This window comes from Tenebrio molitor, chromosome 2 (assembly GCF_963966145.1).
Source record: "Tenebrio molitor chromosome 2, icTenMoli1.1, whole genome shotgun sequence".
In the NCBI taxonomy this organism is placed as follows: domain Eukaryota; kingdom Metazoa; phylum Arthropoda; class Insecta; order Coleoptera; family Tenebrionidae; genus Tenebrio; species Tenebrio molitor.
In genome coordinates, this window is record NC_091047.1 from 3,650,113 (window position 1) to 3,670,694 (window position 20,582).

General features: G+C 41.4%; 1 protein-coding gene and 1 long non-coding RNA gene across 2 annotated transcripts in view; both read right to left on the minus strand.

The window, feature by feature from the left end:
* Positions 1–20,582, minus strand: part of LOC138124468 (ionotropic receptor 75a-like) — a 44,308-nt gene that overhangs the window by 7,702 nt on the left and 16,024 nt on the right. The gene's annotated exons all lie outside the window — the stretch shown is intronic.
* On the minus strand, positions 13,015–14,470 carry LOC138124481 (uncharacterized). The gene is made up of 2 exons (XR_011157160.1): positions 14,087–14,470; positions 13,015–14,038 (listed from the first exon to the last, which is right to left on the minus strand). It is a non-coding gene; the product is annotated as an uncharacterized lncRNA (long non-coding RNA).

A 20,582-nucleotide genomic window follows, 5' to 3' on the forward strand; every position in this document is an offset into this window, starting at 1 on the left:
TTGGGGAAAGTTTAAAAATGGAACGAGCGAAGTTGCGGTAACATCTGATGCTATTAACTAACTTCACATTTGAAATGAGGAGTTCTGGCTTGTTGTTTACAGTTTATTTCGATTTGAAATCTACAGAGACAATAGTTATTTGTGTATCAAGGCCAAAAAGTACATCTTTTTCGTCCGGCCGAGGCGCAGCCGAGGCTCGAAAACAAGCGAGGGCAAAAGACACTTTTTGGGATAGGTTCACATTAAATTTTTTATGCGACGGCACTAACTACAAAGCAAAAGACATAATTGGAAAAATTAGTTGTTTACAGAGACGAAATTATTTTTTCTATAGTTTTCAACAAATCTGTCACATTAATATGCACAGATCTGAGCCTGAGGCATCAAAAATCATAAAATGAATGATTATTAGTCGATCTGAGAAGTTAAGCAGCGTTCGCTGCGGACGATATTTGGATGGGTGGCCGGCAGGAAAAGTGCGTTCCGTTGTTGTTTCGTTGTCGTTGGTTCATTATTTGACATGAGTATCCGTAACGTTCGACTTTGTTGAAAATAAAGTATTCATAAAGTGTGAAAATGTTGTCCCTCGAGGACACGTTTGGAGTTTTGATGCAAGTGCTCTGCGAGGAAAAACGTTAATGCACACTAACAGGCCCGAGAAATGCAACTTTGAAAGCGACGACTCCGTAATAGTCCGGGTTAACGCGTTAATCGCTCCGGAGAAGTGAGCCTTTAAAGTAGTGAACTCGAATAAAATTTCAATTGCGAAATAAAGCAACCGGAGTCGGAAGGAACGGTTAAAAGATGAAAGTTTGCGACGATAACGAATTCTGATTCCGCTGTAAGTTCACGTGGAAGTTGTTGGAAATAAAAGCGCCGACTTCCTTTCCGCCGATGGAACAGGCCCGGCGTCCCGTTACAAAAATATTTTCCCATCGAAGGGAAAAAGTATTTTTTTTGTAAAGTTGACGCACGCCAAACCGTTTCGAGATTTGGATGGCGAGTGGTTGACTCGAGAACTCAACTTTGTTGCCAACTCTGAGTAAATATCTAATAGAATTTAAGTAATCGCTGGTGATTCGACGCCGACGTAAAAAGCAACGACTGCTGGCTTGGGTAATTCGGTAATAAAAGTGCATGGAGTTGCAAGGGAACTCCGAAAAGTTTGTTAGTCCTGTCGACAGGTTTTTTTGGTCCAGGTATTCGGGTCGCTGACCGAAGAAACGTGTAATAAATGCAAGGAATTTCTGCACGATGATGGAAAAAATAACTGGAAATTTTTTCCTTGCCCAACATGCAACATTCCCATTTTAATTAAAAATTGTCAGAGTGCTGGTCGTAAATTGTAAACTATATGGACAACTCTCTGAACGTTATTTTATATCGTGTCTCCGCCATGAACTTTTCCACGATTTTATTAACATGAACTTCGAATGCACTGTTGAATTTTTCATGAGGAGAGGGATGATCATAATTAAGTACTTTATCCTGCCGCTAAGGACAGGCCGACAGATCCCAAAGGATTAAAACCAGTGGTTGGCTTTGCATTATTTTATCGAAATCAAATCAGTATCTTCAAGGATACATTAATAGATGAACACAAGGGTGCAATATTTCTGAAATATGACAAAAAAATAATTTATTCCCTAGAATGTGAGTCTGTATCCATAGTTACCAGTGGGTGAAGGATTCTCTTCACTTCACTTTGGCTCACCGTTTTTCGCTCACTGGTTTTCATTCACTCGTAAATTTTTCCAATTCTTTCTGATAATGTAATTTTGATTTTTTTGCAACATTTGGTACCTCGCTGCACTCGCCATTCCAGGACGTCATCAGGAACATATAACTCTTCATCATCCGGACGGGCTGCTGAGGCTTTCCATAGCCTTTTCAGCCACACTGACGGGAAGATTCGGGATGGGTACGTTGAGGATGGGTGGGGAAGGAAGGTGGTAGGTACTGACGGGTAAATACTGACCCAGCACTCGCCTTATCTGTGATATAAGACAAGTGCTCATTCCACGATGTGATGTAGTGGGGAAACCCGTGAAAAAAACCCACTACAGATCCGGCCGCCCCGGGATTAGAACCCAGGACCTCCCAAATGCAAAGTGGCGCGCTAGGCGCTTGGCCACGATGCTCGGTTTCTGCTTGGTAAAAATCAACTTGTTAATGAATTGTGCAATCCTGAAAACGTTCTTTTTTGCTTTTTCTCTTTTGATTTCTTCCAATTAATTTGCTCATCCTGAATTTTTTCTGTTCCGTAACTGTAAGAAAATATGACTTGATCTTGTTTTCCTAAACTGCTTACGTTGCCACTGCAGATTTACACAGGAACAGATCCTGGTCCCCAACTTATCGCCGCAATCCCATTTGCAATTACTGGAGTGGCTTCATTAAAAATTGAAAATTTGCGCCACCCCCCTTGTCCGGATTTATACAGTAAGATTGTGAAGAGTACAGCTCGCAAATTAAAAAACTCAGATCGACCGCTGGCCCAATCTCCCATTGAGGATCCGCTCCTTTCAGCGACTTTCCGCCGTCTTAATGCAGAACTGATGGCTCGCCAATTTTGTCGAGAATTAATTTAATTTTTTTCTCCGGCTGCCTGATTGATGGTCGAAAATACGATTTCCCCAATTCAAATTTTAAGCTTCTTTTGGGGCCCTCCCTAAGCAGCTTAATAGCGTTTCAATTTTCTTCTCATCACAATCGCGATAAATTACAAGACCTCCACGGACGTGGCCACATCAGGCAATATTTTGTTCTTGGAGCTTTCCGTGTCCGTTGTGTTGTTTTTTATGGAAAGCGGGCGCTTTATCGCGCATTCCGGACTCATATAAATCCATTAAAGCATTTGAAATCCATTAACCTAAACCAGGATCGCGTTTAACGCCTAATGACTGTTTCGCCGTAATTTACGGGGCCTCCCGGTTCTTTTCTCCACGACGGAGGCGACTTCCACGGAAGACGCGGATTTTCCGGGGTGCGCGTATTGTGCAGGTCCCCGGAGTCGTCGGGGTTCGTTGATTTACCTACCGGAAGTCCGCCACTCCAACTCCGTGGAAGTAAAGTTCAAGCTCGAAAATCGAATCGAAGAAAACAATTGGCAGTCAAACCGACAGTCTCGGGTGAATTGAGAAGACATTGTGTGCCGGAATTAAATCTGTTAGAAAGTTTCGCCCGGCGCATCCACCATTCCACAATTGGTGCTCGATACCGACGCAAAAATATCTGCAGATGAATTTCTGGGAGCGTTGTTTTACGTTTCTCGAGGCACTCAATTCGAAAAAGATGACAAAGAAATGCCAGATAAATAATTAATTTCCGAGGAGGATTGTTGCTTTTCAAAGAGATAATATATTCATTTGATGTTTAAATTTATTTAAAGGTAACTGTAATTGCAGACGGAACTGTAACGAGCGTTTCCTATGGATCCTTCTTACTCGGTTATCTCGTTACGTGCAGACTTCAAAGCAAAAACAGACCGTAATAAATAATGATCGATGCTGCTGAGCCGTAAAACTTGTGTTGTTTATTTCAAAAATAAAGTTAATATACGAGGAACAAGTATAAATAATAAACTCTGTGCCTAATCTTCCAGACATCAACAAGACTTGATGTAAAAACTTTTCCATAAGTTCTGACATCTACAAGACTTTGAATATTAGAGATGATCCTTTATGCACTTGCATTTTATCTTAGAGATTTTCAAGGGTTGATTCGTTTGCAGGAAGGAACTTCGGGAAGCTTCTAGGAACGAATAAAAGTAGAACTAGTTGTGTCATTTTTTCTCTGAGAGGAGTCCTTTAAATTATCCCTATTAAAAGCCAAATAACGAAATTATTATCCAATACCGGTGCCACTGTGGTATTTAACGAGTCGCTCGTTGTGGGCGTGTCCATGCTGTCAGATGTATGTCAAAGTCAAAAATAGCGCAAGCAAGATGGCCCTTCAGTGTTAAAAAGTGAACAGTTGTAATTTGTAAACGTTTGCAATTCACGTTTTGATAATTTTTGTTATACAGGGTGTCCCAAAAAAAAAACCGAATCCATAGCTCCCTTATTTATCGGACGATTTTAATTATCTATACACCAAATTAAATGGTTGTGAGTAGGCTGCAAAATGGCCTACTAAATTCATTCATAATGTTCTGATGAACATTATTTCTGAGTTCCCTAGAGGAAGAATTATAAATTATTATTGTAGGTTAGGTGCATAAATAGTACCTAGGACATGCTTGTCGATGCGATGGAATCACTAATTTGTGAAACACCAAAAATGAGAAATCGATTGACCACAAGGTGGAGAAAAATCGGAAAGAGTGATTATGATGCGTTTTACATGAAAAGAAAAACGGACAAAAAAAATGCAAATAATACATTTATTCAGTGTGATGTGTTCCACAACTGCTTAAAAATTCCTCCAAGATCCTGCCTGCTAAAAATACTTTTGCTTTTGAAAATAAATTTTTAAAAATGTATGAATATAGATAAAATCAATGTAAATCTTGTTTTCTTGTAAACAAACATTATGCAGGATTCGCGGAGGCGAAACCTTATTAAATAAAAATGCTCTCACCGCAGAACATCATTCTACATGCGTGGTATAAATTTAATAATAACAGTATAAACCCAAGATATACACCATTCATGCTAAAATTTGAGTAGTCTAATATGTTGAATTTAACTTTTTACTCAGATTTTTAACCCCTTTTTCTAACTCAGATTTTCTCAAAAACATCAATTTTTTAGAAAAATGAGTCGATTTTCAATCGTTGAAGTTTGTTGAGTTTGAAAAACAGCCCATTGAAGTCTGTTCAAAAACACAAAAAATTGAGAAAATGACTTGTTTTCAAGCTCATTTTATTTATTGAAATTTATTGAATGCAACATCCTAGAGCCATCTGTGTAAAATGGGTAGGAGCTTCTTTTTCTACAAGTGGGCAGTTTACACCCACGAACGCAGCATATTTTGTAATCCCACAAAAAATAATTAATGAAACTTCAAACTATGAATCAGACAGCATTCATTTTCTCTCTCATTGAACAAAACAACAGACTCATTAATAATGGAAAAAAATCAACGAAAAGTAGATACGAGTAGTTGCTCGTTCAAATTATAATTTAGAAAGAACAAAAAAAAAGATTGTAAAAAGCTAATTTGGTTCTTTATGATGGAACAAGAAATTTAATTATTTAACTAAAAGCAGCCTATTAGTTGCTCCTTATAATTAGGCAACAAAGATTTCTTTGTCGAGGCAGAAATCCTTGCCTGGTATAAATTTCAAAAATGTATTATTATTGAGAACAACAAACCGCCACATAAAGCGTAAACCAAGTAAAAAATGATGATTTATGCAAGTTCGTGGCAGCCCACAGGCTTTTTATTTTCGAAAGTGCATCCGTGCAATTTTTCAACAGTTCCTGGCCCTCGCAAACATTGTGCGCTTTATCTTAATTCCGCTGCGGATCACCCGGCAAAAATAATTTGCGGTGTGTACAAAAACGGAAAGTTTTGACCTAATCGAGTCCTCATGTCCTTATCTGCGACCGTCGAGTCCCAGATTGGGGCGAATGATAATTTGCATGACAGTCTAGCGCACAGCAATGGCTTTAACACCGCCTGTATGGCGTCCGTGACATTAAAATTGTCCCGTCGTTAGTGCGAAACTAGCTGACTACACTGTTCTGATTCTAAACGGCTCCAGTTGATACAATTATAGAGTGGAAACGGAAAGTCCGCCTCCAGTGTTGCCATTGCCATCGAGCCTCCAGAGATTTCACTCCGCAATCAATTATCGAGCGAGGTATCCGTCAAAAACCGCGCGGGAGAGAAAGAGACGGGGGAGATGTTTGCGATGTGGCATTTTTAAAAGGTCCGTGTTTACCAGTCGAAGATCCAATTACTGACTTGTCTAGATTATCCGAAGATACATCGAGGGTTGATGAGGCCAACAGATAGTTCAGTTGCGTGTTTGCCGTCCTTTCGGGGCCCAAGGATTCGCTCCGCTGAACATTTGAAAAGCAATTAAGTGTGTCGGGGAATAACCGTGGACACGTCCGCTTGGTGAATTATCTGAGATGCTGAGGGATCGTCTCGATCGTGATTGTTTGCAAGTCAAACAGTCGCACCTGGAAAAATTGCGGTGCCCGCGTGGCGTGGCCGCGACTAACCACCCCCGTGACGCTTTCCGATGGATATTTTCGGGACAAGCTTGTTTAAGGAGCGCCGTTAACGACCTGGCGGCCGTAAAAGTGCCACTTTCCCCACCGCGCGCCCTCGCCACCCCTGCATAAATTCGGCGTTCCTGCTGAATATTTTATTTGTTTTTACTGGTGCGAATTTTTTCGCCCCGAGAACCGCATTATTTCCATTCATAACATTTTGTCCGCGTTTAATATCAGCCGGGCGCGCTAGATAAATCGTCGGGGGTGGAATTAGAGTGTTTTTGCCGCCCCTCGCTTCCCACCAGACAGCGAAATTAACACCGGGCAGGTAACGAGTTCACGTTGCAAGACGAAATGAGACATGTGGGGGCGGCAAGACGCCGCCGGTGCAGCCGCGTGTAAACTGCACCGCGTTCTGACATGATCGGATCGCGGTGGTCGGTGCCTGCCGCCTTATCGACCGGGGGCGGCTATGCAAATTTCGTCCATTACCTACCCACTTTAACATTCCAAAAATCTCCTTTATTTCATGCTTCGGGGAACTAAAAATAATTTCAAAGTGCCGCGAAGAAGGCTTAGGGCGCGTTCGCGAATTAACGACTCATAAAAGCACCGAAAAGAGGAATTTGCCGGAGTTGCTTCAGTCATCGTCGGCAAAAATCGAATCAGAAAAAAATTAAACAACGACTCTCAAACCGCATAATTGAAAGCGCCGGACGAGGTGAGCACCCTCGTGACGTCACCCCCGCCATCTTGAAACCTCCATTAATCTCTATTTCTTTTGCGCCAACAACAATGTACTTCGCAGGTTCTTAAAACGAAACGTTTTAGCGATTTAACACAATAACGCTCTTTGTTTGGCGCTTTTTCTGATGGGATTTTTAAGGGAATTAGCGCCGCTAAATTTTCACCGACACAACCCTTTCAACTTTGAGAGAATAATTTAATAACGCAATTAATACAAATAGTTTGTAATTTCATTCGGGCTCTAATTCGGTTTGGCCGTCCGTTTGTGATGAAAAATCGCGTTAAATAAATTCCGAATGGAACGGCGTGGCAATTTGGGCGAATTAAAACAGCCTGGATACATTTTGCGCCCCTGAAAATAATTCGTGAAGGTAAGTTGGTGTCTGCGTAATCGGCGTCCTGGGGGAGCGGCGCCATGTGCTCGCTCTCCACCGATCGGGATCCAAGTTTTTACATTTCTTCATCAATTTAAAAACGTCCGAACGTCTATCCGGGCGAAATTGCGCCAGGACAGCCCCAATTTCGAGGCGCACCCCAGACGACACGGAACATTCACCGCTGACAATCGCATTGTGTGACGGGCGCTCTTTCACCGATGAGTAATGTGAATTTTGCTACAGAATCGGGGGAATTGAGGGACTTGGAAAATGAAAATCTGGCAACAGTGAGCGAAAACGAGGCGAAAAAAGACATATTCGAAATAAAAATTTAGATAGATAGATAAGAAAACGGATGTTAATAAGAACATTATAAGGGATCATAACGTAGAAACGTTCATTAAAAAGTGTTTATAAAATGAAAGATGTGGAAAAAAGTCTCAAATTAACAGCTGAATCGATAAAATTACAGGACACGTCATGAATAATTTTTTAGGCACCCTTAATGAAAACGGTACTGACAAGCGGACGAAAAGTAACGCTTTTTCGGACGCACTTTTTCGGACGCTGACCGTGGCGCCATCTATTGGTCTGTTTAGTAAGTTATCAGTGAAACCGTCAAAACCATAAATTATGTAAATAAGTAATAGAATTGTAAATAATACATTTGTAGTTTTGTTGGCAAACTGATAACAAATACATACTGTAAAAAATGATAAGATGCTAATATCATAATAATATAATGTGCACCTCTGCCAAAAGGTGCCTTTTGTCCTCGCCTGTTTTCAAGCCTCGGCTGCGCCTCGGCCAGAAAACTCAGACTCGGACGAAAAAGATGCATTTTTTGGCCTTGATATACAAACAACTATTATTGCTTAGACTTGAATACTAAGTGTGAAAGACCAACGAGAATTTGGTGGTAAAACATAAAGAATTACAAAAGTAGATAAAAATCTGGAAAGATGCGACAGCATTATAAAAAATAATTTCATTGCAGGTGATAATATACGTATATTTAGAAAGATATAAAAAGAAAGTTTAATACGACGAAAAAACTTGACAATAAAGCACATAAAAACACGCCAAAATAGATAACAAACTAATAAAACAAAACATAAAACAACGAAAGCAGTTTTAAAAGAACATAAAGCAAACGAAAATGAGCATGCTACTTGCGGACCGATATAAGAATGAGACTAAGATAGATGAAGATTACACCCAAGAAACGAAAGACGTTTCTGGTCTGAATAGAATTTAATCGTGCGATAAAGTTAATCGTTTAGATGCCACAAAATTCAAAGACTTGATTAAACGCAATAAATCTATAGACTGGTTTGGTTCTTATTTTTGTTAAAGCTAGACAGCGTCGCTCGTCGGAACACTTTCTCGACGCAACATGCATTACATACAAATTTGCGGGTTGTCGTCTCTTGTTATCGCCGTTAAGACAACTCGTTATAGAAATTCCTCGTTCGGTAGTCTGGTTAGATGAGCCGTTCCGGTTGTGTAAATGTCAGAGTGCATTCCACGATCTCCGATTCGTCCCGTTCCGGTTAGTCCCGATACATTTTTAAAATTCCACATAAATTCGCAGAGCGTCCGCAATTTCGTCCCAGTCAACACTTTTTACAGTCGACGGAACACGATAAAAGCGTGTAGAGGGTAAAATACTAATTTACAGAGCTGATGTTTAGAGTCCTTGTTCAGTTTGCTCAACCATTATAATGAAGAGAAATGTTTATTTGCGTGCCCGGCCGCCATTTCATCTAGTCTAACATAACCGGAATCGGATCCCTCCCCGCCCGGAATTCGCGGCTTAATTCGTTTTAATCCGGAGCGTGGGACGACGCGTTATAAATTTGTCCGCGGCTGATCCTCTTTTTTAAGGATTCCGACGGACCGACAACCAAATCTAATAATTCCGCCATTGTGAGCGGGATTCCGGGTAAGGAGGCTCCGGCCGACTCCGGGTCCGGCTCTATCTGTTCGACCGTGTCATCTGCTGATGTTCAGACAATGACACGCCGACTTTCCGAAAGGACGAAACTTTCCGGCTAACGGGAAGGTTTTAATGCAATTCCGACGATTGTCCTTGGAATTATCCTCGACGAGATGAATCCTGGCCGATTCGGACCGACGTTAAATTATTTGTTGTGTTGGCGGCGCTGCGATGGAATTTCAATTCAGGACTAGATGAAACGAAAGGGTTTAATTAAGCAACGGATTCCTTTAGGGGCCACCATGGTCATTTCTCAAAGGGACGTGACCCACACCGACCGGACACACCCGAAATCTACAAAACTTACATTAACGGCGATGTCCCCTCGTCCACCATTTTTACAACAATTTACATCTCCGCCGACAAAGCAACTGCTACAACAACGGACTTTACCAACTACAATTACATTGTCTACAACAGAACAGCTAGGAAATTGGGGGAATTCCGATCACCTCCGAACAAACACATTTAAAGCTGTTTGTGTAACGAAGCCATTAAAACTCAGCTGAAAGCGACATTTTTCTCTTTACTGAATTTTTCTTACAAGAATTCTTTATATAATTTAGATAATTAACGTTCTGGTCCACAGCATTCATGGGAAATTGGGGTAATTCCGATCACACGTAGAGGCGATATAAACCAAAGTCTTGTGCAGTAAATTTGCTGCTTTCAAAGAAAATTTCTCTCGAAGAAGCTGTAGAAGAGAAATTGACAGCTCAAGTTTAAAAAAGACAGTCACAGAAACTGTGAACGCAGAAATGAAACGTGGAGCTATACGTCAAGGAAATTCGCAAGCTCGGACAGATTGTTTTTGTCTCTTTGTAAATCTGCACCAACAAGTGATCGAAATTACCCGAGAGTCGGAAGAATTCCAATCGCAAGAATATTTTGCAATAATGTTTGTTTGTTTTTAACAATTTTCAATTTTTTCTCGTCTAGACATGTCAATGAAAGCTTGTTAAGTGATTGTGTTGGTTTATTTCATGACAGGCAAACATCCGATGCGCCAGGAGTTTAAAATGAAGTGATCGGAATTCCCCCACTGTTGTGCGAACTGTTGATTTTGCTTCGATAAGAACGTTAGAACGGTACGAATCAATCTACGACTCGACTTGTGTTTATCAGGTCAAGCTGTAAATTTACTGTAACTGTTGTAGGTTGTTGGGTCGCCCGTTCCAGCGCTTATAAATATCCGGGCGCATGCATTACACGCCGTAAATTCCAAGTTGGCCGCGCCCTGATATAAGATTTCACATTTTATCGAGCATAAGTGGAACACGGCCCATAAAGCTCGCGGAACTTGCACGAACAACAAGAGTGCCATGAAGGATCGCGCCCGGACGCGGTTTCACCCCTCCCTCGTCTCAAAAACTCGCCAGTGTCGTTGTTTTCAGAATCAATTATTGACTAGTCGCTGTTGAATAATTTATCGGCGGCGACGCAACTTTCTCCGTACAGTACGTACTTCATGATTTATATAAAACTGCATCGCGCCAGCTTTATTGTAGTCGGCAATTATAAAAGCAATTTTAACTGACAAACTACGGCGAAGTTGTGAAACGATATAATTCGTCCAATAAATTAACACTCGGGGAGGTTTTTTCACCCCCGGGTGGGACACTATATTAATCAGGTCTGGAGGTCCGGGTGGAAGGACCACTCAAATCTCGCGATGTTTTAAAGCTCGCGTTTGGAAGTTGCCAGGCAAGGAAGTTGCGCGATAAATCGCGCTTTCTTGTGAAGTTAATAAATATTGGAAGCAAGATGATTGAGGTGAGGTCGGGAACGAGCTGGAGGTGAATTGCGGGACGTAAACCAGGTTGAGAGAGCGAATTTCGTACAATTTTACTTATTGGTCGATATTGTGATATACTGTCGCAACGAGAAAGATTGTGATATCTTGTGCTTGTCAATGCGGTACAAGGCGTAAAAACAGTGTATCAAACTGAAGTACAAGGAGTTTGCGACATGTTTTGCAAATACATATATTCGTATGAGTCAATCTACGAGTCGACTTTAGCTGTTCGATGCTCGAATCGTGTCACTTTGTGTCTTTTGTAGCTCGACAAAACGCAAAGTAAGGGTTAGGCGATCAGTGCAAATTTGTCCGCGGGAGGCGGCGCCGCCGCCACCGGTCGGATTAATTGGCAAGTCGTCCTCTTCGACACATTGATGGATGCGTCCGGCCGACGGGTAAAAACGGCATCGCATTTTTATTGTTTCGGAATGACAAGTCTATCTCTGCGGCGGATCCGAATGAAGTTGTCCGCAAAATGGTGGGCAACAATTAAAAACCTATCCAATCTATGCGGGCCGTCAATCACATCAGGCAGTATCGGCGAGCGTTTTATATTTACTAAATTAACATTTCGCACAAAGGGCCTTATTTACGGAGGCATTCGACCCGAAACACGCCATTAATCAGCGATAAAACGAATTGTTTGCGCGGGAGTGTGTGTCGCATCTCATTACGGTCCTTCGAGCCGGATTCTTATTAGGGCGAGTAATTACTCGAGTCGCTGCGGGTGATTCGATCGCCGAGGTGGATTTTTCGCCGGCGAAATTTAAACTAGTGATAGTGGGCGAGGCGAGTCACGTTATCAAAGTGGGACGTCTCAGATGACACGAGATAAAGTCTAGTTAAGTTGGAAAGGTTCCATTACAAACGGGGACGTAAAAATTTAGATTAGAGCAAACTGTGCGACATTATTCTTCGTCCCCGGCACAATATTACGTTTGTTCCCGCCACTTGACGCTGCTGTCTACTTTAAACGATTACGTTTGTGTGCGTGTGTCTTTTCCTTTTGTACACAAAACGATCCGTTTATAAAGTTAATTAAGTGCAACTGTAATCTAATTCGAGCATCCGCACTGTTGGCGCACAACGAACGACAGACACCGCAGAATGGGGAGCTGCTGAGGGGTTGGCACTGCGGTTTTTATTTTTTCCAACAACTTGTCTGCCCCTGAAAGTTCAAATTTCACACGAAGACAACTTCAATCATTTGGACGGTGTGGAACAGTTCACAAAAAACTGTGAAAACTGTGGATTTTTATTATTCTTCAAGAAACTAGAAGTGGGGGAATTCCGATCAACAATTAATTGACGCTTTCAACATAAGAGAAGTTCAAAACTACTACAAATAGAAACAAAACTGAGAATTCTTCAAAATTCGTCCGAGTTTGGGGTAATTCCGATCACCTCTTAGAACCAACAAAGAAACAAATATGATTTGCCGAAACCGCTTCCTGCGATGGTTCTTCTATAACAATTTCACAATTTATTTATTTACTTGATCCGAAATACCGAAAACTGCCATTTTGCATTTTGCTGCACTCATAATATTGTTTTAATAAAGCGACACATGACCAATTATTTACACATTTTTTGTCATATTGCCAGTCGTTCTATTATTCATTAATAAATAAAAAACAACAGCATTTTTCAATTAAAACTTGTAGTTTATGTTTAGATTGGAAACAGGTTCAGTTTTCAATTGTTTTGACATTACCTTGCGTAAACACAACAAAAAGCTTGTGACCAAAAGTTGGCCAGTGACAGCTCCGGGCTCCCAGGGGGTTTTTCGGGGCAGAGGGCGTGGGTTCGGATTTTTAAAAAAATGGGCGCCAGGCAGCTATTGTCTTGAGCTGGTTGTTGCTTGTCCAGCTGCCGGGACAAGTGCTCAGATCTTACTCGTCGAAGGTAAGTAAAAGCAAACGCTTTCTGATCGTTAAACAAATTTTGGTTTATTCGGTTACTGCAAAATTATCCACAGAACAGTATTTGGTGGTTCGGTACTGGTTCACACGAATGCGATAATGGTTCGCTTGTAACTACTAGATGAAAATTGAAAGATGCGGAACCAGTACTTTTTGGTGGCCTTAATATCTACTTTGGTCGTAACCAGAAAAGCTTTTCTTTCACATGTGACCGAATCTTAAACTAAACATGATATTCTTCGACGAAATAAAAGATGTTTTGATTCCTGATGAGGAACCTCCCGAACTTAGACTTCCTTCTGATCGAGCTAATTATTAAATGTAAACTTAATGAAACCCAAGGTCAAGATTGGGGTGTCACCTTGACAAAAAATTAAAATTGATCCTGATAGGAAAGTTTAAATCGGTGAAGTTCCGAAACGTTAAATTTGACTGAAATTTCTTTAAGTTGACACTGGAGATTGAATGAAAAGGTTCTTACAAAAAAATTCTAAACATTTGCAAAGTTTCAAAAAAATTTAGTGAACATACAAAAATTATGAAAGCGAGAAGCGAGAAATTCGAGGCGTTCCTAAATTTTGCAATGCCGCGGTAAAAAAATATGGCGACTTAGCTTTATGACGGGTCTGTTGTCTCCTCGAATAGCGTCCTTTTGACTTGCGGTGTGACCTTGGCGATACGGTGCTCAAAATAAACGATCGCCTCTGCGAACGATGTTCTCCAAAATGGTCGCCTCTGCGAACGATCTGGCTACGAATCGCCCTGCGAACGATCTGGCTACGAATCGCCCTGCGAACGATCTGGCTACGAATCGCCCTGCGAACGATCCCTAACGAATTGTCGTTAGTGTTGTGAAAATCGGAAGATTCGGTAATTACCTTTCAGCGAAAAAGGGGGTTCTTGGCGCTAAATCGAAGTCCTTCCGGCACTCCTTTACTCAAAAATTTTCGGTACTCTAAAGTTGCGATACGGTACTGGATCAATTCATCCAAACGGGATTGACTCTAAACTGGATCGAACCACCCCTAATACATGGTCTTAGTGAAATGAATTCAAAATTGAACGATAATTACCTCTATAGTGCGAGGGGTCACTCGACCACGAACTCTAAAAGGCGCTTCGCTGGCGTCGCTTCGACGGCTCTCGACCAAGTGTCCGACTTCCGCATTTTTAATCTCGGTACCGCAGTCCCATAAATCGCGAAAATCGTCACGCGCGCGATTCTCGACCTTATTCAGTTGTGCTATAAGGCGGGCTGCGCTTGCGTGGTACTGCGCAATCAAAAATGTGCATTTCCGGTGGTACTACACGTGCGCGTGTCATGACAGGTGGACCGTCATGGCGTCGGTTTGTTTACCTCGAAATTATACCGAGCGGGAGAATTCAGATTTTGGACGGTATTGTGTCGGTAAGTCGTGCACGTCTATCCTGATGTTAATTGCCGTAACTCGCAGGTCAAAAAAAGGACAGGAAGAAAGATGGGGTTGAAAAGAAGGAGATGACTTTCCGGCAAGTTACTAAAGAGGAAAAGGGACCCAACATTGCCGTACGGTCACCTATCGCTGAGAAGAGAAGAAGAGAAAGTGAAGAGAAAGAGAAAGTGAAAGTGGGGTTCTGAAAGATAGGTTGCAGCTCGCCAACCTAGAGGCGTGAGGCCACCTCAGCCTGACATTTGCGGGGGTAACATGTGTTCTTCCAGCCCCCCCGTGGTGGCTGGCACAAATGACTCTAAATTGAAACTTTCCGCTTCCGGAATGAGCGACGTAAAAAACTTGAAGGCAGGGTGGGCGCGTCGCGTTGCCAAATGCCGTGCGTTAACTGCTAGTTCCGGGTCTTCGAACTGCGATCTATTAGCCCCGCGAGCATAAGTAGGACCTCGTGGCCTCCTACTCCGGCCAATCGCCATTGTGGCGTTTCGTAACGCTACAAGCTTGTACTAAAAATCGTTTATTTCCCATTGAATTTTTTGCTGATTCGAATCAGACCTCCGCCTTTCACGCAGCAACCCACCCCACGTCTGTCTTACCCTCCAACCCTAGCAGACGAGCACCTATGTGCAGGGTAGGTTGTTATTAACGTTTTTACGTGTCCGGAATAGCCGGATCAGAATCCGACTTGAGATTCCGGTCGGGAACAATGAAATTCATACGGCAGCAAGTAGACCGTCTCAGCCATTTTATAATTCCGCTTTTATTGGCTAATAAGTAATTCTTACGATGATAATGCGGCCATCTCGGCTCTTGTTACAAAGGGCGGTATGCACACTGCAGCTACCCTTAATAATGGGGAGACTTAATCCGGGTCATAGCAGTATGTCGGCAATAACTCCTCCGGGTAAGTACACACATTGAGACGTTAGTCGCGACTAATTAAGTTTGGACTTAATCAAAATTTAATTTAGGACGTGTTCGGGGTATTTTTCTAGGGGCGGGTGTTATTGGATGAGCTAATTGGAGCCGTGTCGAGGACCGCGAATGTAAATAAACACGAAACCAACAGAGTACATTTACACTGCCATAAACCAGCGATCGGATAGTTGGTTTATGTATCGAGGACCAATAGCGGCGAATTAATGCCAAAATAATGTGGGGTTGGCATCACTAACAAAACTTTACTTTCTAGATTCATATCTGGCAACAAACAAGACCATAATAACTTCAAATAGCTTCTGCCCAAGATCTCGCGTATTCGGAGAAATGTCAAAGAAACGTCAACGGTACAACTTTTCGATTTACGGTAATTGTAAGCAACAATTCTCCCAGCAAAAGTGGCGAAACGAGTTTTACCATTGAAGATAAAGCATTAATTATTAACAATGCATTATACGAACTCGCCAAAAAAATTTTTGAAAAAATCCAAAAACCCCCGTTACACCGTTCGGTTTCACTCGTTCTCCTGATTGATTTTATGCAAATTAGTCGGGCTTAAGATCCACAGCTTTCGAGCAATGCGGTCTCAAATTGAACTTTGAAGCTTCCTTTTTTACAACAAAGCTCCAAGTTTTCATTGAACACAGTCCAGTAGTACGTTCCATGCCAAAACATTTTACCACTTACGAAATACTTTGCATGTCGCACAGCTTGCATTCATTAACATCCAATCATTGTTTATTTTTTTAACTCGAACACAAACGAAAAAAAACACCCTCAACGTCCGTTCCCACGCAAAAAATCTCATTTATTTTAGTCGACGGGAGACACTCGTCCCGTCGGAATAATTAAACATCATTTGCATCGCGGATTTGCGAATAATTTAAGCGTCTGGTTTGAATTCGGCGAACACCGCAGACGTTCCAATACCGAAATGGGCACTCCTCGAGACAAAGTATTTTTTGGGCAAACACGACGATCGCATTTTTATGATTGGTTCATTTTATTCCAACGTTTCATTTAACACACTAACGAATTGTTTACACGAGTTGCTCTGTTTGCCGGAACGCCATGCAAATTTAAGCAGGACGTATATTCCCATTCGAATCGGACTGTCACTCGAATATATTTATAGCGGAATTTAAATTTTGAATAGATCGTAATCTAACTTCGTCCCTGTTCTATTTCGGAATTCCTGCGGAAAATGGAGAACACCACCACTCGGCTCCTTGTCGAAGAAAATTCATCCCAGATATTGCATTATTTAGCGTTGTGGAAATTGTATGGTTTTGGTGGCACTGCGCATCTTCAAAGCGAGAATCGAGTGTATTTTGAAGCGAAAACTTGTTTAGGCCAACCACATACATTTTATTCCCGGGGAGTGAATTAGTTTCATGCGGCGACACGCTAAAATCGTTCGCGTTCGCGTTCGCATCACGCTAAAATCGTTCGCAGCAAGCTAAAATCTCGGGAATCGACTTCCAAATTTTCAATGTTCATTGTATTTTCGTTGTGTTGCTAAATTTAAGTGACCTCAGAGCAGAGCTGCAGGAGTAAATATAAAAACGATAAGGACGTGACAAATATTGTAAGTTCACAAAAATTCATCTATTGGAAAAATGTGTGTAGCAAAATGTGAAGCGGAAAATGGACAAATTATCATATTACAGGGTATCTATAAATGATTGTCTGGTCCCGCTTACAGTTTCCTTGTTTTAAAGCATATTTCCTAGAAGTTACTTCGCATTAGCGTACAGTTTATAAAATATGATATACAGGGTGTATTTTTAAAATGTGCCGAAATTTTACCTACGAGGTTGTGGGACAACGTAGAAGACTAAAGCAATTAAAAAAAAATGTAGCTCAAAAAATAAATGACATTTTATTTTTTGACATAGTATTTTTAAAAATTTTTTTTTTTTGAATTCTACATGAAGCCAATAGCTCGTGGTCAAAATTTGGTCACGCATTTCAATTACACCCTGTATATTACTTAAAATCTTAAGACTTAAGCACTCACTCTTTTTTTATCAACCCTAGCATTTAAATAAATGTTGATTTCAAAATTTCATTACAATCACGAAAAACTCTATTATTCTAAAATTATAAATGTACGAACAGAAATATTATTTGGCTCTGGTATAACAAAAAACAACACTTCAGTTAATAACGTTCTCTTTAATTTTATTGCGACAACCATCTAGGCGCATCTATTCAAGGATTGGTCAAAGAGTAGACAAAATGAAGACAAAGATAAGATGGTCTAGAGGCAATAAAATCTATGATTTGAATTTATTCAGACTCCACATCGCTTCGCTGTGTTTTTCAAAGCATAACAAATATGAAACTGCAACAATCGAATCTACGAGGATCCTGTAAATAAGCTCGCCAGACCAATTTTTCCAGTTATTTCCGTAAATATCTAACGTATATTCTTTGAATATGAATAAGCTCCTGGAGACGGCATAAATAAAATATTCGCTGGAGAGAGGAAGGGCGGCGTGCTCTGATCTCTACAACATTCGCGAGAGCTTTACGATGTTAATTAAAATTTATTTAAGTGAAAGTAATTTAAAAAATCTTCATAAAATTAGCCGACGCATCTGCGATATTAGTATAATGCCGTGAGTGCAAGAGCCAGTCGGTCTGATGAAAATCCCTTGGTGAATTTTCCGCTTGGCGGAAATAAATTTTAAATAAAAATCTCTTCTATAAATTTCGCTATATGTTTGACCGGCGCATCCACCACTTCGGCAATAATTTTGTCTGCCGTAAATCGCCTTTGTTGCGGACTTTTTAATATGTTTTCTGGTAAATAAACGATCCGGAATATATGTGGGAGCGTTTTTGTCCAAAACTCGATCCCATTCGGAGCTAAAACTCCAACAAATAGACACTCCGATCCCCGTATCTAACATCCAAGAAACCATTTCTATGAGTCCGAAGTTTTTACAGCTGCGAGCTTTCCACTCCACTTTGTGCGATAAATCTCACCCAGATAAAATATTTAACTATTCGCTTCATTAATTGAAAAACTGGAAGCGCCGCCGAACTAATTACAAAAATAAAGCGAAATTAATTCAGGGCCGCGGAAAAGTCAAAGGAGTTAGCCACGGTCTGGTTGGCCGGACGTGATTTAAATTAACCAACGGAAGTTCGAAAATTCTTGCCGATTTTAATATTTACGCCGCGACAACCTAATCATAATTAATTACGTCCGCGAAAGCTCAGCTCCGAACGCCGCCCCCGCGACGCGCAAAGCCGATTTCTTTTTTTTTGCCCCTGTTCCATTTTTTAATATCGCGAATCCGGAGACAACGCTACTTCCAGGATCCGTAACGGGATTTGGCAGTCGCCTGAAATACTCTCCGTCAAATTTCCTAACGGGATTGGGAATCGGCGTCTCCTGGAGACGAGCGCCACCCCCAGAGAAACCAACCGCCGTCGCTGACCGAGGCACCGTTACTCGTAACTTACACGCGACAGAAAAAAGTCACTTCGTAAATTGATTCGTATAAGATCCAAACGCCACTAACGTCAAGCCAACGACTTCTACCGACGCCGCTGCAGATTGAGAACTGTTTACTTTGACGTCAGTGACGTTTGGATCTTGTGCGGATCAATCTACGAAGTGACTTTCGTCTGTCGCGTCTGGTTGGACCCTCCAGCTCTGCAATTGAGGAGGTGACGAAAATAAGTCCGTTTTGTTTGTGGCGGGCCAAGCAGGGAGGGTGCCGCACTCAAAACCGCAATAAATCTTAAGCAGTAAGCCGATGGTGCGTCCTCGCCGAGTTAATCCGCGCCGGATCTCGAAAGGTCGAGGTCGAATTCGATTTTGTCGGTTCGAACGCGCCGTCCATTCAAATTGGATCTGGACCGGGCCAAAGCAAAAAAGCACGCCACCTTTGGGACTCCCCCTCGAAATTGTTATCGCACCCCGAAGACAAACAAATTATGCCTGTTTCCTTGCGGGGCACACCTTCGAAGTATGAGGAGCGCCGGAATTGATCGCGGGAATTAGCGTGGGCAACCTGGATCGGATTAAAATGGTCGCTCGTTTCGTAATAATTCGATTCGTTTAAGAACGACTCGAAAAATTCGCAGACGATCGTAATATGATAGAGATCAAATAAAGCGATTTCGTACGCAGTTGGTTGAAAACAACGAACACAAAGTCGTCGTGAAATTTCAAAGTAATATCTTCGAGCGGTCGCGATTCCAAATGGGATGGATAAAAATGGCGGATGCGCCGGGGGAGACTGGTGGAGATTACTTTGTTACTTATTAGTTACAAGATCTTGACGTTTTCTGTATTGAAATTGCAAGGATGAACAGTCGCGAATCGGTTTCTGGCAGACAGAGACTGCTCCAAATGTCTTGGTTTAATACTCTGGAAAATGGTGGATGCGCCGGGTCGGTTCAATTATTTACGAAACCTGATGGACGCGTGCAGACCCTAATTGAAACGTTATTAATTATTTCCAGGCTTAAAATAATCCAATTTAGAGCGACACACGTGTTGGAAAAAATTTAATAACCAACAGTGCACAACAAAATTTTTTTGTCAAATGATAATGCCCGGAATTTTAAAAATACCTTACGCATGCCGCAAGAACCGTTAACAAAAATCTGTTGGAAGCAGCGGTTTTATTATTAACTCCGACAAAGTACCGGAGTAATATAAAGCTCAGTAACCGTGAACAACAGAAATATTTAATTATTTAAAATTTCATAGAGGTTCCAATTATAACGGAAAAATATGTGGCAGACATTTTTTAGGGGGAAATTGTGAAAGCGACAAACCAAACAATAAAGAGCTTTTTAAGCTTCGGCAAACTCCCAAATCTAATTAAGTGCATTTTTAATTGAAAAGCCATCCGGGTTCCACAATTTCTTGTGACAAATTCGTCGCCACATTAATGAGATTCTGGTGTCAATCAGAGCGGTAATTAAAATTTAATAGTGGGATCGATTTGGACAACAATACCTGCTGTGACGGCTGGGCTGAAAATGTCGGGTAAACAATCTATTGTTCAGCCACGGCTATGAGTAAATTAAGTCGAAAAAGATAGTTTGGGAAAAGTGGGGGAATTCCCATCAGCAGTTTATTTTTGTAAACGAGTTTAGAATTTACTGACTGGGGGGAATTCCGATCACTCGATTTTAAATGTGTCTAGAAAAATAAACTTTTGATCGGGAT